At 39.5% G+C, this 13,315-nt stretch overlaps 1 protein-coding gene across 3 annotated transcripts in view; it reads right to left on the reverse strand.

Annotated features, from left to right (window-relative positions):
* The window catches only part of SLC31A1 (solute carrier family 31 member 1), a 36,977-nt gene that overhangs the window by 8,352 nt on the left and 15,310 nt on the right, over positions 1-13,315 (reverse strand). The window contains exon 2 of one of the 3 annotated variants that reach the window (XM_073558314.1): positions 877-1,068. The exons of the other annotated variants lie outside the window; for them this stretch is intronic. The gene's annotated coding sequence lies outside the window, so the exon portion shown is untranslated. The remainder of the gene's footprint in view (positions 1-876; positions 1,069-13,315) is intronic. 3 annotated transcript variants of the gene reach the window in all.

Below are 13,315 nucleotides of genomic sequence, written 5' to 3' on the forward strand. Positions count from 1 at the left end.
GTAATGCAGTTCTGATCTCATATAGTCAATGTTTGCATCTCAGCCTTACAGAGGCTGCTGTGTTCTTTTGGCGTTATACAATACTTCATTGCTCCCGTGGAGGCGCTGCAGGAAAAAAGTGAAAGTGAAATAAGGAAGATGAAAAGAGTGCAAAAGTGTGCTAAAAAACAAGGGGGATAATGAAGAAAAAGGGGGACTAAAGTAAAAGCAAGTCAAAACCTGGCACCTGATATCCGGGCAGGTGCACTAAGAAGTTTTTGGCACTTGTCATTAACAGGAAAAATGGAATGTGCAACAAAAATAATGATGAGCACAAATGTGATTGATGAAAGTGGTTCAATAATCAAGTGTGAATTACATAGGCAGGATATTGGAGGCAGCGATGCCCAAGAGGACGATGAAGAAAAACATGGACGCGTCATGCACAAAAATTTGTCTCCGAATTATCCCGTTACCCACAATTAATTTGCACAGTTCTGCAATAGTGAACCCCAAATAGTTTGTGTCTCCCTTATTAAACATGATGATTAGGAAGCATGAGACATGAGGTGCTGTTTGCAGGCTCCTAAAGTTTTAGAGCTGCTCCTCTATCAGCCTGTGACATGGAGGGGACAAGAAAGTCAGTAGTGACCCTGAAAACAACTCTGTATCTCAGCATCCAGGACTCCTGTAAAAGAATATTGGGGTTCACAATTGAGTGGTAATGTGCCATGTGCCATGTATAGGTGAAGCAAATGATTGTCTTATTGCAGCCTTAAAGGGTCCACTCAGTCTTAAAGGGGCTGCACCTGAATACAGATGACTACTCCTTTAAATACAAATACGAAACTACTATCTAAAATATTGGAGGGTTTCTATAATAAAATCAGAGCTCACCAGCCCAGAGGAGATCTCCTGACAGTCCCTGAGGTGCAGGATGTGCAGAAAGAGTGAGTAAAATGGTGACAGAGGTTTAGATACTCAGGAACTCCTCCCCCATCTGCTAAGAAAACCGGCTCATCATTTACATGTGCATCATCCAGAGTCTGGACTCTCAGCCCCTGGCACATCCCTGTGTCCCTATAATATCTAGAACAAGCAGATAACAAATAGGTAACAGGAAAATCAATCATGTCAAGAAAAACGTACATATAAAAAGTGTGCAACAACAAAAAAAAAAATATTCCTTCAGAGAGCGAGAGTTTCATTCAACTAGGTAGTTTCCATCCTATTAACATGAGATTTTTTTTTTTTCTCTTTAAAATATCTATTTCATGGTTCCATATCAAATTACAAATTTAGGGCGAAGACATGAAACCACACTGTCAGAATATCACCTCACCATTTATTTTATTTTTACATTATTTTGGCAAAATGAAAATTTGTTAACACAAATACCACCCCCCAAAAAAAAAAAAAAAAAACCAAACTAAAGAAAACAAAAAAACAATTCATATGAAAATGGTGCAGGGACAACAAATATATCTATGCGTTCACAAGGTGTCTGTAGGATGCCCCTTTAAAGAACTGATTTTCACTCTCTTCCTTAATACGTGATGGGTCGAGCTCCTGCACACAACAATCCCCATAAGTACACAGTAAGTGTATGCAAACAACACTTTGGCAGAACACAGATTCCTCATTGACGTTTCCTTGATGAGCACAAGTCCAAAAAAGCTTGAGCAATGTAAAATGTAGCTTCTGTTATACGAAGTGTCGGTATCACAAAAAACAAAACAACAACAAGCAAACAAGAAGCTAAAATTAAAAATGGGAAAAGTAAAAAAAAAAACAAAACTAAAAAACAAAAAGAGGAGACTATAAAATAAAAACAATAAGGAAATGCTAGAGGTGATGTACAAAAGCATCAGAAGTACCCTGGTTCGGCATCCAGTTGAGTTCCTTACTGCAGCAGGACTGGGACAGTATTCAACTTCTGTGCTGACACACCTCTGTCTGGCACCCTGTGTGTATCTGCCACTCATTAGGCCCTTGGGATGTGAGGAAGCCATGATGCGTCACGTCATCATGATATTACCTGAGGATTAGTAGGTGACAGGATTGCTGGTGCAGGTGAAAAAAGCTCTAGTCCAGCTGTCTCAAATAACCTTTCTGGACCAGGGTAGTTTGGCAAGAAATGAGCAAAAATTGATTAAATAAAAAAAAAAAAAAAAAAAAAAAAGTTACAAAAATTAGGTCACATACATATGTTACATATACACACACACACACACACACACACACACACACACACACACACACACACACACACACACACACACACACAGTACTGGACAAAAGTTTGGACACCCCTGCTCATGCAATGGTTTTCCTTGTTCTTATTCAAATGCGCACATTGTAGATTCAGACTGCAAGGATATATGTAACACCCTAGACTCCTCACAGTGCCTCTCTGTTACTCTAATGAAGGCTTTGCACACCCTTCTTTCCCACAGCTCAGTCAGGTCATCTCCTGGAATCGCTGCCAATGAACAGGTAGCCTGTTCCATTTGTGTAATCATCTGCCTTCAGAAAGTGTTTGACACTATCATGGCAGTCAGAATAGGGAAAATTGCAAAAACTTGAAGGCATCCTTCACTTGCAGTCATGAAAACTATCCTTCAATAAGGTTAAACTGGTCATGAATACCAATCCAGGAAAAAGAAGACTAAGAATTACATCTGCTGCAGAGGATAAGTTCATCAGAGTCACAAAGCTCAAATTGACAGCACTTCAGATAACATCACGCAAAAATAACATTAAGTCGCAGACAACTCAACATCACCTGTCCAGAGGAGACTGCAAGAAGTGGCCTTTATTATTGTATTACTGCAATAAAGCAGCTACTGGCGAGCGCAAACAAGAAACTTGTTTTGTCGAACCAACACATGGACTCGATATTAGATCAGGGGAAATCTGAACAGTTGTCTGAGGAGTCAAAATTAGAAACTTTTGGTATCAACCGCTGTGTCTTTGTAAGATGCAGGAAAGGTCAACTTCATCACCATGTCTACCACAGCATTATGCAATGACCACGGACCCATCTGGTTTGCACTTAGTGAAGATAGTGGGACCATGATTTGTGCTGCAACAGGACAATGACTCCAAATACCTCCAGGTCGTGTAAGCATGGAGAGATATGGAAGCTGTGTAAGAGGACATGGCCTCCACAAACACTGATATCAACCCAAATGAGATGGTTTAGGATGAATTTGACACATAATGAATGAAGACAAAGCAGCACAAATACTCCGCTCCTCTGGGAACACATTCAGGACTGATGGAACTAGTCCAGGTAACAACCTGATGAAGTTGCTAGAGAGAAAGTCAAGGGGGTGTAAAGCAGTGATCAGAGTAAAAAGGGGGGCACCAGGAGGAAACAAAGGTGTAACACATTCTGATTTGTGTCACATATTTGCTTCTTTCTTTGTGGTTTTGCGGCCTTCAGTCTGAATCTGCAAAGTGCACATTCCAATAAGGACAACAACTGCATGAAGATGGGTGGCCAAAATACTGACCGGTACAAATGTGTGTATGCATGCATTGGGATCGATCACCAGTTTTTATAGATTCCCTACTGCGGTCCAGAGTCAGGGGCCCCGACTGCTCGTGGTGATTCAAAGACGTTTCCCTCCATGCAAAGCCGGGCAGAGTCCAAGTTCAAACTCATTAAGACTTTTCTTTTTTTAGGTTTATTATGCCACCGTCCTTAAAGCCTGACACTATGGAAAGTCATCACAAGTCTGCAGGTTATGCCATCTTATCTATGTGAGATAAATTCAGCTCTTGATGAGGAGTGAAGGGGATACTGATAATGAAGTACATATGTACATACAGGAGAACATTATTAGTCTTTTGCTGAGTTGGCATTTTACATCAGCCACTGAGTCACGGTCTTATTACGGAAGGTATGAGATAGTCAACTTACACTACCGTTCAAAAGTTTAGGGTCACTTAGAAATTTCCTTATTTTTGAAAGAAAAGCAGTTTTTTTCCAATGAAGCTAACATTAAATGATTCAGAAATACACGCTATACATTGTTAACGTGGTAAATGACTATTCTAGCTGCAAACGTCTGGTTTGTAATGCAATATCTTCATAGGTGTATAGGAGGCCCATTTCCAACAACCATCACTCCAGTGTTCTAATGTTACTTTGTGTTTGCTAACTGTATAAGACGGTTAATGGATGGTTAGAATACCCTTGAAAACCCTTGTGCAAGTATGTTAGCACAGCTGAAAACAGTTTGGCTGATTAGAGAAGCTATAAACCTGACCTTCCTTTGAGACAGTTGAGAATCTGGACCATTACATGTGTTGGTTCCATTAAACTCTCAAAATGGCCAGGAAAAAAGAACTTTCATGTGAAACTCGACAGTCTATTCTTGTTCTTAGAAATGAAGGCTATTCCGTGTGAGAAATTGCCAAGAAACTGAAGATTTCCTATAACGGTGTGTACTACTCCCTTCAGAGGAGAGCACAAACAGGCTCTAACCAGAGCAGAAAGAAGTGGGAGGCCCACTGCACAATTGAGCAACAAGACAAGTACATAGTACTTTAGTTTGAGAAATCGACGCCTCACAGGTCCTCAACTGGCAGCTTCATTAAATAGTACACGCAAAACGCCAGTGTCAACGTCTACAGTGAAGAGGCGACTCCGGGATGCTGGCCTTCAGGGCAGAGTGGCAAATAAAAAGCCATATCTGAGACTGGCTAATAAAAGGAAAAGATTAATATGGGCAAAAGAACACAGACATTGCACAGATGAATCCAAGTTTGAGGTGTTTGGATCACACAGAAGAACGTTTGTGAGACGCAGAGCAACTGAAAAGATGCTGGAAGAGTGCCTGACGCCATCTGTCAAGCATGGTGGAGGTAATTTGATGGTCTGGGGTTGCTTTGGTGCTGGTAAAGTGGGAGATTTGTACAAGGTAAAAGGGATTTTGAATAAGGAAGGCTACCACTCCATTTTGCAATGCCATGCCATACCCTGTGGACAGCGCTTGATTGGAGCCAATTTCATCCTACAACAGGACAATGACCCAAAGCACACCTCCAAATTATGCAAGAACTATTTAGGGAAGAAGCAGGCAGCTGGTATTCTATCTGTAATGGAGTGGCCAGTGCAGTCACCAAATCTCAACCCCATTGAGCTGTTGTGGGAGCAGCTTGACCGTATGGTACACAAAAAGTGCCCATCAAGCCAAACCAACTTGTGGGAGGGGCTTCTGGATACATGGGGTGAAATTTCTCCAGATTTCCTCAGCAAATTAACTGCTAGAATGCCAAAGGTCTGCAATGCTGGAATTGCTGCAAAGGGAGCATTCTTTGACGAAAGCAAAGTTTGAAGGAGAAAATTATTATTTCAAATAAAAATCTTTTTTTCGAACCTTATCAATGTCTGGACTAGATTTTAAATTCATTTGGCAACTCATTTGATTTGGAAAGTTATTTTTCATGGAAAACACAAAATTGTCTGGGTGACCCCAAACTTTTGAACGGTAGTGTACCTGGAAGAAACAAGCCAAAGGCCAATAAGAAAGAACTGTTGTAGTAAGCTGCAGAGTACTTGGGGCTTCTTTGCAACATGGAGCCTAGAGGGGCCCAATAGGCAGCTTTGGCCCATGTTATGAGACCAATACAATAAAAGACTCCGTGATCATTCGGGTCCCTATTGGGAGATTTTGCATCAGGGCTTATGAGCTAAAAGGTACGTCACTGGGTAGGGCCACAAAAGGTCTATTTCTATAAGGAGAAGCGTGTTGCAAAAAAAAAACAACGAAAAAAAAACACCATCATAAAATAATGCAGCCCCAACCAAAAGACAGTGAGCCCCCCTCCCACAAAATAAAATAAAAAGAAAGCAAAGTCACTGGATAAAGGGGGCTCAGGGCTGATCACGCTTTCCCTTTCTGACTGGGTTGTCACGTCGCAGCAATAATTACAGTATTTCTTTCCCAATTAGGACAGGTTTATGGATGTTCAAAGTCTCAAAAGTGAAGTCAATCATCATCATCACTGATCAGCACATCACAGGCGCCCAGCTGATCATTAACCTGAGACTGATAAGCCACAAAAAATCCTATACGGATTCAAGGATGGCCAAGGAGGAGACTTAAAGCGTAGATATACATTTATTGCATGCTATATTTCCCCAGTTACAATTCCTCCCGTCCCTCCATTTTGGGCAAAATTCTACACACAACTTAAATATTAATAATGAAAGACAAGTGACAGGAAATTATATCCTGCACCAGTTAATTAAAAAAAGTACTACCAGCAGATAATGACACAAGAAAAGAAGCAAAGGCAGAGTTATTCCATGTCGCACCAAGCAGGAGGAAATCCTGATCCATGTCCCTATATGTGCAGCCGCGGGGCCCGTCCACCAGTTATACATGGCTCCTCAGTAGAAGGCTTGGAGAGGGGACAGGGAAATAAAGAATGCAAGACCGAAGAAATGACAAAGTCTACCCCAGGTGCCAAGAAGCAGGATTAGTCAGGAGCAGATCCAACGACGGATCCCCAAAATTACATCACAGCCGACGCCTGATGCATACGCACCAGAAACTTCTCCAGAAAAAACTCATTGCATAAAGCAAACAAAAGTGTCATCAAGCATATAGCATAGATCATCTAGAGGGACAGTAGTAAAGTAGTTATATTCTTGTACATAGGGGGCAGTATTATAGTAGTTATATTCTTGTACACAGGGGGGCAGTATTATAGTAGTTATATTCTTGTACACAGGGGGGCAGTATTATAGTAGTTATATTCTTGTACACAGGGGGGCAGTATTATAGTAGTTATATTCTTGTACATAGGGGACAGTATTATAGTTATATTCTTGTACATAGGGGGCAGTATTATAGTAGTTATATTCTTGTACATAGGGGGCAGTATTATAGTAGTTATATTCTTGTACATAGGGGGCAGTATTATAGTAGTTATATTCTTGTACATAGGGGGCAGTATTATAGTAGTTATATTCTTGTACATAGGGGGCAGTATTATAGTAGTTATATTCTTGTACATAGGGGGCAGTATTATAGTAGTTATATTCTTGTACATAGGGGCAGTATTATAGTAGTTATATTCTTGTACACAGGGGGGCAGTATTATAGTAGTTATATTCTTGTACATAGGGGACAGTATTATAGTTATATTCTTGTACATAGGGGACAGTATTATAGTAGTTATATTCTTGTACATAGGGGGCAGTATTATAGTAGTTATATTCTTGTACATAGGGGGCAGTATTATAGTAGTTATATTCTTGTACATAGGATCAGTATTATAGTAGTTATATTCTTGTACATAGGGGCAGTATTATAGTAGTTATATTCTTGTACACAGGGGGGCAGTATTATAGTAGTTATATTCTTGTACATAGGGGACAGTATTATAGTTATATTCTTGTACATAGGGGGCAGTATTATAGTAGTTATATTCTTGTACATAGGGGGCAGTATTATAGTAGTTATATTCTTGTACATAGGATCAGTATTATAGTAGTTATATTCTTGTACATAGGGGGCAGTATTATAGTAGTTATATTCTTGTACATAGGGGGCAGTATTATAGTAGTTATATTCTTGTACATAGGGGACAGTATTATAGTAGTTATATTCTTGTACATAGGGGGCAGTATTATAGTAGTTATATTCTTGTACATAGGATCAGTATTATAGTAGTTATATTCTTGTACATAGGGGCAGTATTATAGTAGTTATATTCTTGTACACAGGGGGGCAGTATTATAGTAGTTATATTCTTGTACATAGGGGACAGTATTATAGTAGTTATATTCTTGTACATAGGGACCAGTCTTATAGTAGTTATATTCTTGTACATAGGGACCAGTCTTATAGTAGTTATATTCTTGTACATAGGGACCAGTCTTATAGTAGTTATATTCTTGTACATAGGGACCAGTCTCATAGCAGTTAGATTCTTGTACATAGGGGGCAGTATTATACTAGTTAGATTCTTGTACATAGGAGTAGTATTATAGTAGCTACAGTTAGGTCCATATATATTTGGACAGAGACAACATTTTTCTAATTTTGGTTCTAGACATTACCACAATGAATTTTAAACAAAACAATTCAGATGCAGTTGAAGTTCAGACTTTCAGCTTTCATTTGAGGGTATCCACATTAAAATTGGATGAAGGGTTTAGGAGTTTCAGCGCCTTAACATGTGCCACCTTGTTTTTAAAGGGACCAAAAGTAATTGGGCAGATTAAATAATTGTAAATAAAATGTTCATTTCTAGTAGTTGGTTGAAAACCCTTTGTTGGCAATGACTGCCTGAAGTCTTGAACATCACCAGACGCTGTGTTTCCTCCTTTTTGATGCTCTGCCAGGCCTTCACTGCAGTGGTTTTCAGTTGCTGTTTGTTTGTGGGCCTGTCTGAAGTTTAGTCTTTAACAAGTGAAATGCATGCTCAATTGGGTTGAGATCAGGTGACTGACTTGGCCATTCAAGAATATTCCACTTCTTTGCTTTAATAAACTCCTGGGTTGCTTTGGCTTTATGTTTTGGGTCATTGTCCATCTGTAGTATGAAACGACGACCAATTAGTTTGGCTGCATTTGGCTGGATCTGAGCGCACAGTATGGCTCTGAATACCTCAGAAGTCATTCGGCTGCTTCTGTCCTGTGTCACATCATCAATAAACACTAGTGACCCAGTGCCACTGGCAGCCATGCATGCCCAAGCCATCACACTGCCTCCGCCGTGTTTTACAGATGATGTGGTATGCTTTGGATCATGAGCTGTACCACGCCTTCGCCATACTTTTCTCTTTCCATCATTCTGGTAGAGGTTGATCTTGGTTTCATCTGTCCAAAGAATGTTCTTCCAGAACTGTGCTGGCTTTTTTAGATGTTTTTTAGCAAAGTCCAGTCTAACCTTTTTATTCTTGATGCTTATGAGTGGCTTGCACCGTGCAGTGAACCCTCTGTATTTACTTTCATGCAGTCTTCTCTTTATGGTAGATTTGGATATTGATACGCCTACCTCCTGGAGAGTGTTGTTCACTTGGTTGGCTGTTGTGAAGGGGTTTCTCTTCACCATGGAGATTATTCTGCGATCATCCACCACTGTTGTCTTCCGTGGGCGCCCAGGTCTTTTTGCATGATGAGTTCACCAGTGCTTTCTTTCTTTCTCAGGATGTACCAAACTGTAGATTTTGCCACTCCTAATGTTGTAGCAATTTCTCGGATGAGTTTTTTCTGTTTTTGCAGCTCAAAGATGGCTTGTTTCACCTGCATGGAGAGCTCCTTTGACCGCATGTTTCCTTCACAGTAAAACCTTCCAAATGCAAGCACCACACCTCAAATCAACTCCAGGCCTTTTATCTGCTTAATGGAGAATGACATAACGAAGGGATTGCCCACACCTGTCCATGAAATAGCCTTGGAGTCAATTGTCCAATTACTTTTGGTCATTTAAAAACAGGGTGGCACATGTTAAGGAGCAGAAACTCCTAAACCCTTCATCCAGTTTTAATGTGGATACCCTCAAATGAAAGCTGAAAGTCTGAACTTCAACTGCATCTGAATTGTTTTGTTTAAAATTCATTGTGGTAATGTCTAGAACCAAAATTAGAAAAATGTTGTCTCTGTCCAAATATATATATGGACCTGACAGTATATTCTTGTACATAGGGGGCAATATTATAGTAGTTATATTCTTGTACATAGGGGTCAATATTATAGTAGTTATATTCTTGTACATAGGAGCAGTATTATAGTAGTTACATTCTTGTACATAGGGGCAGTATTATAGTAGTTATATTCCTATAGTGGGGGACTATTATCATAGCTATATTCTTGTACATAGGAGCAGTATTATAGTAGTTATATTCTTGTACATAGGAGCAGTATTATAGTAGTTATATTCTTCTACATAGGGGGTAGTAGTGTAGTAGATAAAATCTTGTAGGGGGCAGTATTATAGTAGTTGTATTCTTGTACATATGGGTTAGTATTATAGTAGTTATATTCTTGTACATAGCAGTATATAGTAGCTATATTCTTGTACATAGGAGCAGTATTATAGTAGTTATATTCTTGTACATACAGTAGGGGCAGTATTATAGTAGTTATATTCTTGTACACAGGGGCAGTATTATAGTAGTTATATTCTTGTACATAGGGGGCAGTATTATAGTAGTTATATTCTTGTACATAGGAGGTAGTATTATAATAGTTATATTCTCGTACATAGGAGGCAGTATTATAATAGTTATATTCTCGTACATAGGGAGCAGTATTATAGTAGTTATATTCTTGTACATAGGGGACAGTATTATAGTAGCTATATTCTTGTACATAGGCACAGTATTATATAGTAGTTATACTCTTGTACATAGGGGCAGTATTATAATAGTTATATTCTCGTACATAGGGAACAGTATTATAGTAGTTATATTCTTGTACATAGGGACAGTATTACAGTAGTTATATTCTTGTACATATGGGTTAGTATTATAGTAGTTATATTCTTGTACATAGGAGCAGTATTATAGTAGCTATATTTTTGTTCATAGGGGCAGTATTATAGTAGTTATATTCTTGTACATAGGGGGTAGTAGTGTAGTAGATAAAATCTTGTAGGGGGCAGTATTACATTATAACACACTGAATCTCATATTTGCCTCATATTTTGGTTACCGGAGTCCTCATTTACTTCCACTTCGGCCCACACGCAATCATTATTGTACGGCCCGGTTCCCAGTCTCGGCAGCAGATTAATGAGGTTTCTGCTTCTTTGTGAGCGCTGAACTGGAGTGTAAGACAATAGTCACATATTTGGTGATCGCTGACATGTTGACATATTATTGAGGTCACTCAGGCAGGACGATTCAGGCACAGGATCCCTTGTTGGGGGTGAACTTTGATCCCAACGATTTTGTAACTTGTCACTTTCCTACAATCCAGCATGGAACTGCCGCTAGGCATAGAGCCTTGGACTACACCTCAACATTGATGTGACCCCTCCCAAATTCAATGACAGTGCGAGAACTGTTCTCTGCAGTGTCCAAAAGACAGAACAATCCTGAGCGGTCCACGAAGATTTTAAGATATCTTAAGGATTCTGCAACAATGTTTCTAATTATATTTGTCAAACAAGTTGCAAAATAAAAATGCAAACAAACCCCCCCCCCCATCTATTTCACAACAGTAAACTCAAGTTTACTAAACAGAACCCTAATCCCCAAGTCTTAAAGGGACAGTTACACAATAGCTGCAATAGTCAGAAGATCCTAAACATGCCTGGGATGCAGAATGTCAGGCCCCACATTGCTCTGGCTACCATGCGATCAGGTACGTCAATGACCGAACAATGTGACAGAGAATGTACGGTAAGTTATTATATGTCCCAGGACTTCTTTCCTCTGTTAGAGGATCAACGAACAAAACTTTCCCATATTTGTGGATAATGGATTAAAATGGAAATATCTGACATTAAAGATTCTGGATGATACCAGTGAGGGGTGTAATAACAGGTAAAGATTGTGTTTTCCCATTGCTGGTTTCTGATCCAAAGTAAACTATGCAACAAATATTGATGAACCAAAACTCAAAAAACAAAGGGGTTATAACACGGAGGACCGTGAAATCAAGTACAAACACCAAAGAGAAAAAAATGTTATACAACATTTTTGAAGGACCTTTTCTCTCTTTGGGGGTTTATGCAACAAATACTGCGGGTGCCAAGTACAACAAGCTGGGCACAATGTCCATGCAGATGGCCTGTACAAATATGTGGGCTGGGATTCACACAGGTGGGTGCACGTGTACCCAATATGCAGACCCTCTCCCCAACAGACCCTTTGTTTACAACCTCCAGATTATTAGAGCTGACAGATTGTAGGACTATATACAGGTATTTATAGATGTGGCAACGTGAAAGAGTTAAAAGTGACCGGACTGGCGGCAGCTACAATGAACTAGAATACAGCCTGAAAAGAAAATGCCCTCACATGACCCCCTTAATCTCAGACAAATCCTTGGCAGGTGACAGCGTGACCCCAAAAATCGCAGGGTTAATCCTGAGAATGAGCTGCCAAGATCTGCAGAACTCAGGAGCTATATCTGTAAAGAGAGCAAAGAAAATGGCGACTAAGACATTTATGTAGTGGCCCATGCAGTAGTTATATTTTTTAATTGTTTATAGGTTTACTCAGTTCAAATTATGAGGAAAATGCCAGGGGAGGCAACTTGGGGGCTGTGACAAGGGCCACTCATGGGGCCCATTCCTGAGGTCACATCAAAGGTCAGATTTACAGGGTGAGTGACGTATGAAGTTCAATTCTCCAGATCTACTGGACAGTGAGGAACGCATTGTTAGAATCCTTCCCTATATACAACTAGACAAAGTCAGTTTATGGAACACATACGAATCACAGAGAGTTTTCCGATCTCCTAATCACATGGATATATCCAGGAAAAAATTATTTCCAAAGACAATAATGTATAAAAGTTTATAATTGTCTTGATTAGTACGTACATTTAATATTCAACAATACACAAACCAAAAAAATAAATAAAATCCTTACTGATTATTAAATCCATATGGAAAAGAACAGGCAGGCAGCAAGTATCACAATGGAAGGCATATATAATACATTTCACATAGAAAAGGAAGAATCCTCCATGTAAACATGAAACACACAGTCTTATTTACCAAATAAAGTGCATAGTGCATGAAGTGTGCTGTCCCAATGTAAACAGGGGGATGCTATCCAAAAATCATAATAGCAGAGGGTAGTGGCCATAAAATGGCACAAAGATAATATGAGTACCAAAACTGTATAGAGACAATAAGGATAGTAATAGTAGTCACATTTTCTAATATAGTCCGATGATAAACCAGCAATGCATAATGCACGATATTGTCAAAATTCCTTTCCCATGCTAATGCCCGGTCCAACGCACAAAGAGTCCCGACGCGCTTTTCGCTGTAGCTTCTTCGGGGGGCAGTATTATATATGCCCTCTATCGCTTCCATTGTGATACTTGCTGCCCGCCTGTTCTTTTCCATATGGATTGAATAATCAGTATGGATTTTATTTATTTTTTTGGTTTGTGTATTGTTGTATATTGAATATATGTGCTAATAAAGCCAATTATAATTTTTTATACATTATTGTCTTTGGAAATAATTTTTTCCTGGATATTAATAGCCTAGGTCCTAGGAAGGGACCATGGTTATTCCCCCCCCCGGCTAAAAACATCAGCTCCCAGCCACCCCAATGCTGGCACTTCCTTTCCTAATCCCACTTGCCCACGCTAAGTAATGGAGAGGTGTCAATAAGACACCTA

This window comes from Dendrobates tinctorius, unplaced genomic scaffold (genome assembly GCF_039654945.1).
Source record: "Dendrobates tinctorius isolate UK_male_01 unplaced genomic scaffold, ASM3965494v1 ptg000013l, whole genome shotgun sequence".
Classification (NCBI taxonomy): domain Eukaryota; kingdom Metazoa; phylum Chordata; class Amphibia; order Anura; family Dendrobatidae; genus Dendrobates; species Dendrobates tinctorius.